The following is a 10,842-nucleotide window of genomic DNA, read 5'->3' as shown; positions in this document are numbered from 1 at the left end:
GAAAGAAAGAAAGAAAGAAAGAAAGAAAGAAAGAAAGAAAGAAAGAAGCCACAGGATTATGATAGCTAGGAAAGCCAATGCATCCTTAGATTATATTAGAAGAACATAGTGTCTAAAACTAGGGATGTCATTATCATAATGAATGAAATGGACTATTATGTATAATTTGAGGTATAGAAATTTTTTTTTGCCTTTTTGGAGGGCAGTTTGGGGTTAAGTAACTTGCCCAAGGTTGCACAGCTATTATTTTTGTGTAGGTGTTAAGTGTCTCAGGCTGGAACCGAACTCGGGTCCTCCTGACTCCAGGGCCAACGCTTTACTCACTGCGCCACCTAGCCGCCCCAGAGGTATAGCAATTTTGAAAGATCTTTTCAATGAGGGAGGAAAAAAAGGAGGGAAAGAGAGAATTGGGAACTCAAAATTATAAAAACCGAATGTTAATTTTTTACATGTAATTGGAAAAAAATAAAATTTAAAAATTTAATTTTTTAAAACAGAATTCTGGTGAGATCATTATTAGAGATAACTGAGCAAGAAACCATGGAGAGAATATCATGCTTAATTAATTTTGTGCCTGAAGTCTTCTAAATGCCTTGCCCTTTACCTTCAGTAGAACATGAGCTCCTTGAAGGTAAAAAGCTTGTATTTGTTATTCCTAGAATTTAGAGCAAAATATGGATCATTAAAAGAATTTAGCAACTGCTCTTTGACATGACACTTTCTAAATCAAATATTTATAATTTTTTTTTCCTCAGCTTTTTTTCCCCAAGATTTCAGGGTCTTAAATATTGGGATTTTTGTTAGCAATGGAAAATCAAACCAGGATTCTAATTATTAACGTTCCAGCAACTTTCCTGTGTCTCTTTGGGCAAGTTTATTGTCCCTAAATGTATTATACTTTCTCAGTAAGTAGTGAGTCTGCCCCTGGGAGGTTTTCCTAAAGAAAATGTACTACTCTTTAGTGATGTACTAGGAACATTTTATGTTTCAAGCATGGGTTGGACAAGATGATGCTTTGATTTGCTTGGTCTTAGTTTCTTTCTCATGAAAATGAGGGAGTGTACAAGATCTCTTAGGTCCCTTTTAGCTTGGAAATTCTAAAATTATAACTCTGCTGTGCTTTTGTTGGCATAGTTGCCCTGCAGCAATTGCATTTTGCTTGTGTTACTTAGGTGTTATGCAAGAGGAGATAGTTATTCTATCTAAATACTGTTCTGCCTAGAAAACACCAAAATTGACAAATCTTAGTTAAGCCATTATCAGAAACTATGAAATAATACTGATCTTTCTTTTACTTTTTCAGAAAAATAATATGTCTCCTTTTCTTCCAGGGGGCCCATAGAAGAACAAGGTATTACATTATTACTATCTCTCCAAGTAAAGAACCTTCACATGGAAGTAAATTTTGATTTCTTTGTGAATAGGATCAGCAAAGGGTTATGGAATATAGCAGATCCATAAAGAGAATGAAAAGGAGATGGGTAGTTATGGTTAGAAGCTTTTAAAAAGGGATTATAAAAATATCTGCATAAGGAAGGCTGAGGAATGAAGAAAAGAAAATATAAATGGGGTCCTGAAAGCCTACCCAGGAAGTTTTTTTTTTAAATACAATTTGATCACAGATAGCATTTTTATAGGTGTCCATTGAGCTACATTATATATATATATATATATATATATATGTGTGTGTGTGTGTGTGTCTGTATGTATGTATTTGTATATACATACATATATATGTATGTATATATACACACATCTATATGTGCGTGCATATATATGTATATATACATATATATGTGCATGCATATTTCTGTGCATATATGTGTAAATGTGTGGAGGGAGGGAGAGAGAGAGAGATTGTTTGCCACAAAGAAATTTTATAGTACACTGGAGAATAATATTTCATTAAAAATGCATTTTATTTATGTGAAAAAGATTCTTACTATATTTGAACAGTAAAACCTGGGATTTCCAAGTGCTGCTTGGAGAGTAGCATTAAATTCAGAGAATGGCAGGTGGTTTAGACCACATGCAGTATTTAAGAGTTTAGATTTAAGTTTCCATTTCCACAAATGGCATTTCATGCTGGGAAAGCAATTTTGTAGAAATACATGCTAATTTCAGTGGGACTTACATCAATATGCCTTACAGAGCATCTGTAGTAAGAAGGGGCATTGCTATGTCATGTTTGATTATCCATCAAAGTAATTATGAGCAGATATAGTTATCTATGGAATGTCTACAACTGCCCAGGTCAATGAAATCTTGACTTATTGGCAGGTAACACTGTTTAAATCTTGGTGCTTGACACCATTGACTGTCTTTTTTTCTCACATAATCTTCTTCTTAGTTTCCTATGGCCAAAGGGGACAGTGTAGAAATGGATCCCCAAGAGAAATCCAAGTCGAGTAGTGGTAATATTTTTACAATGGGAAATCAAGAGGTTTATTTTCTTGGACCCTGAATACAGCATTCATCACTTTGACTTGCTCAAAGTTACAGACACATTAGAGGGAAAGCACATCTTTCTTTTTTTGATAGTTTTTTTTAAGTTTTCTTCATAGTTTTCATTTTTCCCATTTTTATTAACTTATATATAATTCTATTTAACTATTTCTATATATTTATGTATAGTCTCATGTCCTCATTTTCTCTTATGTCCAATTTGGGAGAAGGGAGTTATTTGCCTTCTCACTATAGTACTCTTGAGAGTGAGGCAGATCTCTTCAAATGTTAAAGGAAAACATAAAAATCACGCATAACATAAATGCCAAAGGTTCATCAGTTTTATTCCAAAATTAAGTACTCATCAATGATTTCATCAGAGAAATATCACCAAGTCATCGGTAGAATTCTCCTGCTGCTACACTCATTGTTGTTCAGTCATTTCAGTCTCATCTGACTGTTCATGACGCCATTTGGGATTTTCTTTGCAACAATAATGGAGCTATTTTCCTTTTCTTCTCCCATTCATTTTAAATGTGAGGAAACTGAGGCAAACTGGGTTGTAAAGTGACTTTCCCATAGTCACACAGTTAGTAAGTGTCTAAGGCAGGATTTCACTTCAAGCCTTCCTGACTCTTAACCTTGCAGTTGCCAAGGTATCATTGTTCGAATTGCCGTTTCTTGCTTCAAGCCCTTTTTTTGAACTTGTAGCTCAGACTTAGTGATATGGAGCCATTAATGAAAATTGAAATAGTACATGTTGACATCAGGAGAGAACATAGAATCCCTCCTTCTTCATTTCTGTATCGACTCAGCTTCATCTTTTGGTAATTAAGGGGGGGAAAGGGAAAGGAATAAGATTTGTATAGTGCTTTCTATATGCTAGGCTCTATGCTAAGCACTTTACAAGTATTATTTCATTTGATACCGCCAGGAACACTGTGATGTAGATACTGTTATCTTCATTTTACATTTGAGAAAACTGAGGCAAATAGAGATAAAGTTGCTTGTGCAAGGCAAAACATGGGGTAAGTGACTGAGGATGAATTTGAATTCAGGTCTTCTTAACACTAGTTCCCAATCCACCATACCTCCTAGTTTCCTCTAAGGGAGTATCTTCAAGTAAGCAACACAAAAACCAAGGCCAGTACAACAGATAGGTTTTTCTCAGAAATGGACGTTTTTAAGGGATTTCCATCACTTGCTCATCATAAGCAGATATGTGGTTCAGTGGAGAGAGTGATGATTTGGAGTGGGAAATAACTCAGTTTAATTCCTGCCTCAGATGCTTGGAAACTGTGTGACCCTGGGCAAGTTATCTAACCTCCCCTTAATCTTATTACATACACACACACGCACGTGCATGTATGTCCATATGTATATGCACATGTGTATTTGTGTGTGCACACACATGTGTATATATGCATACATGTGCACATTTCTTTATATTTGCATATACACATTCATGTACACTTACATAATGCACATATGTGCATATATACATGTATGTTGTTTGTATGTGCTTGTGTATTTGTGTTAATTCTACTATGACACTGCATAGTATAATAAAAAATTGAGAGACTTCCAATTGCAGATGTGCTGGTTGTTGTGTGACCTAGGGAGTGTAAATTAAATGCATCTGTGCATCAGTTTCTTCAACATGAAGTAAGAGAATTGGACCACATGAATTCCACCATCTTTTTCACCTCCCAAATTTTCTGATTCAAAATACAGCTCCCAAGGGAAAGCAGTGAAAAGCAGTCGGGTTCAGAAGTGTTGGGTTCAATCAGCTCCCCCAATTGTCTGACCTTGGTCAAATCACTTCACTTCTTTGGAGCTCAATTTCCTCATCTATAAACTGGGATAGAAAGAAAGAAAAAAAAAGTATCCTAGATGACAAATTAAGTCCCTTCTACTTCTAAATATGATCTGTCCTATTAACCAAAGCAAAACAAAAACACTTAAACTTGACGAAAAAAATCAGAGGATTTCGCAGCCACAGCCGCGACCACCATAGCTTTCAGGTGTCGAGGCTTCATCTCGCTCTCTGTCCCCCAAGCCGAAAGAGAAGCGGGTCTTTAAGGAGAACTTTTTTTTTTTTTTTCAGAAAAACTGCTAGAACCAAGCAAACTGCCAGTAAATGCACTGGTGGTAAAGGCTCCACAAGCAGCTCCCTAGAAAAGCTGCTAGCAAAAGTGGGCTCTCTACTAGAGAGATCAAGAAACTTCATCACTACAAGCTGGATACTGTTGCTTTACATAAAATCAGAAGTTATCAAAAATCCCCCGAACTTCTGCTTCTTAAACTTCCTTTCCAGCATGTGCTGCAAGAAAATGCTCAGGATTTCAAAACATATGTGTGCTTTTTTTTTTTTCCTAAAGCAATTGGTGTTAAGTAACTTGCTCAAGGTTACATGGCCAGTTATTATTTCTGGGTGTGGTGCTAAGTATCTGACCCCGGATTCGATCCCCCAGGTCATCCCAACACTGCGGCCAGTGCTCTTACTCGCTCTGCTACCTGGCCGCCCCTCATAGGTATGCTTCTAGAGGTGCAGCAATTGGTGCCTTGAAGGATGCAAGTAAAGCTTATGTGGTTGGACTGTTTGAGGATACCAACCTATGTGCCATACACACCAAAAGTATCACAATCATGCCAAAAGATATCCAGCTAGCTCGCTGAGCATGGAGAATGTTAAATCCCACTATGACAGGGAAACATTCTTCATTTTCAAAACAGAAAAGAAACAAACAAACAAAATACCCTCTTCTTGCTGGTATACATAGTTCTGAACGTTAAATATCGCCCCCCTACCCCTACCATGGGTTCAAAAAATACCTATGTATATGCCTGCTAATGAGGAAAAAAATAGGGGTCATTGCCAAGTTGCTTTTGTTTTTCATTTGTGTGTGGATTTTAAATATAAATGCGAGGACATAAAACATCAATGCAGTTTTTTTTGTTGTTTTATTTTTTGGCCACAAGTTTCAACATTCAACTTCATAATAATTATAAATAAACCTGTTAAATTTTTGAGACAATGCCAGCATTTGGATATATTTCATTAAGTAAATTTCTTATTGAAGACAAGGAAATGGTGTTTGTAACATTTTTATCAAAAGGTCACTTCCATCCTTTCATTATACTTTTCCAAATGAGCTGACCTACAGGTAAGTAGAGGTTTTTAATGTTGTTTGTCTTCTGTGCTGTTCCTGTAAGTTTACTATTAAAATACATTAAACTAAAAATTAATAAATAAATCAGTGGTTTTGATTATGCTACCAATTCTACATTTCTAGAGGGAAGAGAGTATTATTACACTTTTAGAGTCTGGAGGACCCTTAAAGTTAAACATAGTCCAGCCCTCTTCTTTAATAGATGAGGAAATGAAAAACCCAGAGCAGTAAAATGATTTACTAAGGGCTATAAAACTAATTAGGTGTAAATATGATATTAAAATACTTGCCTTTGAATTTCTGGTTTAAAATTATTACCACTACATTATGAATCCTTTCTGATTCAATATATACACGTATTTTATAATGAAGAAGCATACAATGGCAAGAATCTCAGACAACAGCTGACAATCCCAGCTCCTAGTTTTAGCTCTCCCAGAGACCTGATGTTTGATCTATAGCAATTCATTCAGTTTTGCATCCTCAGATGTTGTTATGTTACTAAATAAAATAACAAGGTAAAAATAACAGTTGTTCCAATCCTAAGTATATGTACACTCTTTTTTTCTGCTTTTTGGAGAAAGGAAGGCAAGGAAATTGGGATTAAGTGACTTGCCCAAGGTCATACAGCTAGTTAGCTTTAAGTATCTGAAGCCAGATTTGAACTCAGGTTCTCCTGACTGCAGGGCCAGTGTTCTATTCACTGTGCCATCTAGCCACCCCTAATACTAAGTGTATGATATCTAAGAGTCTTAGTGTATTTTAAGGTATTAGACCTCAAAACTGTGGTGAATTTTAGCATATCCTGAATAGGGATATGAATTAAATTTTCAGGATTTCTAATGTACCAATTGACACATTATCAGTGAACTCATAGAGTACACAGGGACAAAGATTATTGTATGATACTGTATTGCATTGTATTATACTGTATTCTATTGTATTCTAATATTGCCAAATTAGGTAAAATTGTAATATCAGTGAATTTTCACTTTGCCTTTCTTTCCCCCTACACATCCTATCAAATCTCCATATACTTATTACACTTACATTTAATACATTGACTACATGGCCTTACACATTCCAGTTGGCCCCCATCATTCATTTTGCAGCTATCACATTTCCTTACCTATGTAACCACTGTAACATTCAAATTTATCCCTGTAGATTTCAAAGATACAGTTAGTATATTATCTGTTATATACTTTGTGATTTGATGCAATAATCTAAGCTAAAAATGTCATAGAGAGTGAAATGCTTTGCTTTTATAGACATATGCGTGAACTTGGAAAGTTGTAATTGGAGTATTTGGACATGATGTTAAATTGTAGGTCTGCCACTTTTTTAACCTATATGATGTATTGCTAAGCCCTTAACTTCTATGGGTCTCAGGTTCCCCATCTACTTAGAACAAGACTATAAAAGGAACTCTTGTTAGAATTAGGACACTTTCTCTGGAGTTGGTCTTTTGCTATAGCTGCTTCCGAGTAATTGTTTTGAAACAAAGTAAAGTATTGATTGATTTCCATGATTGGGGAATTGCTTGAAGATTGTAGATCATTGCAGATAGAGTTGAGTTATATATTGCTATTGGAAGAAATTTTCAACTTAATAACCTATAAAATGTCCAAAGGAAATGTTTCTGAGTCTTTTGTGGTCCATCCGTTATTGACTTTGTACTTTCTTTCCTTTGGAAAACCAGCAAGGTTGCAGGGCATGGATTTCACTTTCTCCTACTCCATGAAAAATGAATATCATCTACAAACACATAGCAGTGGGAAAATGTGCTTTCCTCGGTCAATATAAGATTGGACCTTGGATAGACTCTTGGGCTGCTATTGACCTCTTGTTTTCATCCTAGAGCACAGGTCAGAAACTAGGAATCCTGAGATTCCATATGTGGAAGTTTCATCTTTTATTGTTGAATGTTTGAATGGGAGGATGGCTGTCCTCTGGGATGTGATTTGTTTAAGTTTAAAGACCTGGCATTTAAAAATACTTTGAAGGACCAAACACATTTTTTGCATCAATTGATGCTTTGGTTCATCTATTAACAGCATAATGTTTCTTTTTTTTTTTTAAATCATCCTATAGTTGAAAGACTAAAGAAAGTCCATGCCAGAAGCATTGTTCAAACAATGCTGGCATTAGTTAAGTATGAAGTATCAGTTAATATCAGATAAGCAGTTCTACAAAGCTTCTTTGGCATCTGAAATACAAGGTATTTTATGTTTCCTATTTTTTGCATATACTCTTTTGAATCCTTTTATGACTTTTCCTAAGGTGGAGGAAATAAATAAAAATTGTACATATATAGCTATAGATATAGATATATAGGCACACATACACATATATGCATTCCTTTCTGTTTATATACATATATGTATACAGACAGAACTTGTCACATTGAAATATAGTTATCAAAATATTAATAACCTCTGTAAGTGATATCTTACAAGTAGCTTCTTCCTGAGCAGGGAAGTTTAGAGTACCTGGGTGGAACCTCAAATTATTAACTTGTCATTATGGACTTAACATACAAAAAAATGGTATAAAATGCAGAATTTTAAACTTATCAAATTTGTGGTCTCCACTGGTGGACAAGAAGAGGGCTGTTAACTTTAATTTAATGCATTAATCTAAAAGTGGGCAGTTAATATTTAATTCTGCCTGAAAATATTCTCAATGAATATATTTGTTAGATCATTATGATAGCTTCTCAGGCACCAGTAGAACTAATTCAAAAATTTAAGATATGGACTTTCATGAATGAACAAACAATCCCCAAAGTTTATTAGAAATTGTTTTAGTCCATATCCCAGAAGCACATGGTTTCACTCAAAATCGCATCTAATAATATAATATTGTATTTAAACCATCATATGAATCTAGGAAAACAGTGTGGTATAATAATGTGCCAAACCAGGAATCAAGAGACTAGTCTCAGTTCAACTGCTAATGCACCATCTGAAAATAGATAAATCACCATATAGATCTGAACTTAGGTTTCCTCATCTGTAAAATAATGTGATTGCTTTACATGGTTGTCAAAGTCCCTAGTAATTTTAAATTTATAATACTTTAAGTCTGTAAACTAAGAATCAATCAAATAACAATTATTTATTTAGCATCTACTGTGATGAATGATAAACTTATGATGGAAGAGAACATGCTTGATGAAGGTGTATTAAGAGAACAATAATATTATCTTAATATTTGATACAATCATGAACTTGAAACAAGGTGCTAAGTACCTGTTTGATTGCCAAGCAGCAGAGAAGATCTTCAAATCCCCATTACCATTACATATAGCAAAAAGTCCACGTTAATTCTCTCTGCCAACAAGATATCTCTCATACACATGTCAAAATAGTAGAAGGTTCTTTGAATGATGAAGAAAAGTCACCCCCTTCCCATTCAATAAACTTCAGAGGATCCTTACCCTCTCTTTGGATGCAAAGCCCTTCATAATCTAATCTCCTCCTGCTTTGCCAGTCTTTTCACATCTCATCTTCTTACACCCTCTTACTCTGTATGATCTCTGCTTATCTAACTATAGTGTTCTCCTCCCATTCCAACATCTCTTAAATCCATGGATTAAAAAAAACCTATCTCCTTTGTCTGGATTTCTCTCCATAATCTCTGTCACTTTGCTTTCCTGGCTTTTCAAGTCCCAGCTAAGTGCATATCCACTTCTACAAGAAGTTTTTCTTGATCCATCTTAAGACTAGTGTATTTCTATCTATGACCAAACAAGATATAGATAATATTATTAAATGCAAAATGCATAATTTGGATTACATTAAAATAAAAAGGTTTTGTAAAAATGAAGACAGTGTAACCAAGATTTAAAAGAAAGCAGAAAGTGGGGAAAAATTTTTACAACCAATATTTCTGATAAATTTCTCATTTTTCAAATATATACAGAACTGTGTCAAATTTATAAGAATATAATTCATTCCCCAATTGATACATGATCAAAGGATGTGAAAAGGCAGTTTTCAGACAAAGAAATCAAAGCTATCTATAGTTTTATGAGAAAAAATGCTCAAAATCCCTATTGATTAGAAAAATTCAAGTTAAACAAACCTTAGGTACCACCTCACACCTATCATATTGGCTCACATGACAAAAATGAAAATGATAATTGTTGGAGAAGATGTGGGAAAATTAAAACATTAATGCATTTTTGGTGGGGTCACAGACTGATCCAATCATTCTGGAGAACAATTTGAAACTATGTCCAAAAGGTAATCAAATTATTCATAACCTTTGATCCAGCAATACCACTACTATGTCTGGATCCCAAATAAATTATAAAAAAGAGAATAGAACAAACATACAAAAATATTTAGAGCAGCTCTTTTTGAGGTGGCAAAAATAAATGTAAAGTAAAGGAATATCCTTCAATTGGGGAATGGCTGAAGAAGTTGTAACAAATCAATATAATGAAAAATTACTGTTCTATAAGAAATGATGAACAGAGAGAATTCAGAAAAACCTACAAATACTTACGTGACCTGATGCTGAATGAAGTGAGAAGAACCAGGAGAACTTTATACACAGCAACATCAACATTGTGCAATGGAGACTATGATAGACTTAACTCTTCTCAGTGATACAATGATCCAAGATGATTCCAAAAGACTCATTATGGAAAATGCTAACCACAACCAGAGAAAGAAATATGGAGTCTGAATGCACATTAAAGCATACTATTTTCACTTTTGCTGTTGTTGTTTTTTTTTTGTTTCTCATGGTTTTTCCCTTTGTTCTGATTCTTCTTTCGCAACATAACTAAAGTGGAAATATGTTTAACATGAATGTATAGCCTATATCAGATTGATTGCTGTGTTGGGGAGGGAGAGGGAAGGGAGAAAAGGAGAAAAATTTGGAACTCAAAATTTTACAAAAATGAACATTGAGAACTGTCTTTGCATGTAACTAAGGGGAAAAGAGAGTATTAAGATATAAAACAGACTAGTGTCTTCCCATTGTTGATTACCTCCAATGTATGCTGTATATATCTTGTTTGTACACAGTTATTGTCATGTTGCCTCTCCCATTAGACAGTGCATTCCTTGAGAATAGGGACCATCTTTTGTTTTCTTTGTATAACCAGCACTAAGCAGAGTATTTATAGCATAGTAGTCAATTAAAATGTTTGTGGGTTTTTTTTTCTGACTAATATAAAAATCTGTATTTATCATTAGAATGTTTTAAG

This window comes from Petaurus breviceps, unplaced genomic scaffold, assembly GCF_028583685.1.
Source record: "Petaurus breviceps papuanus isolate PSGF00001 unplaced genomic scaffold, PetGlider_PUasm1.0 90696, whole genome shotgun sequence".
In the NCBI taxonomy this organism is placed as follows: Eukaryota; Metazoa; Chordata; class Mammalia; order Diprotodontia; family Petauridae; genus Petaurus; species Petaurus breviceps.
Note: the sequence above shows the minus strand (reverse complement) of the source record.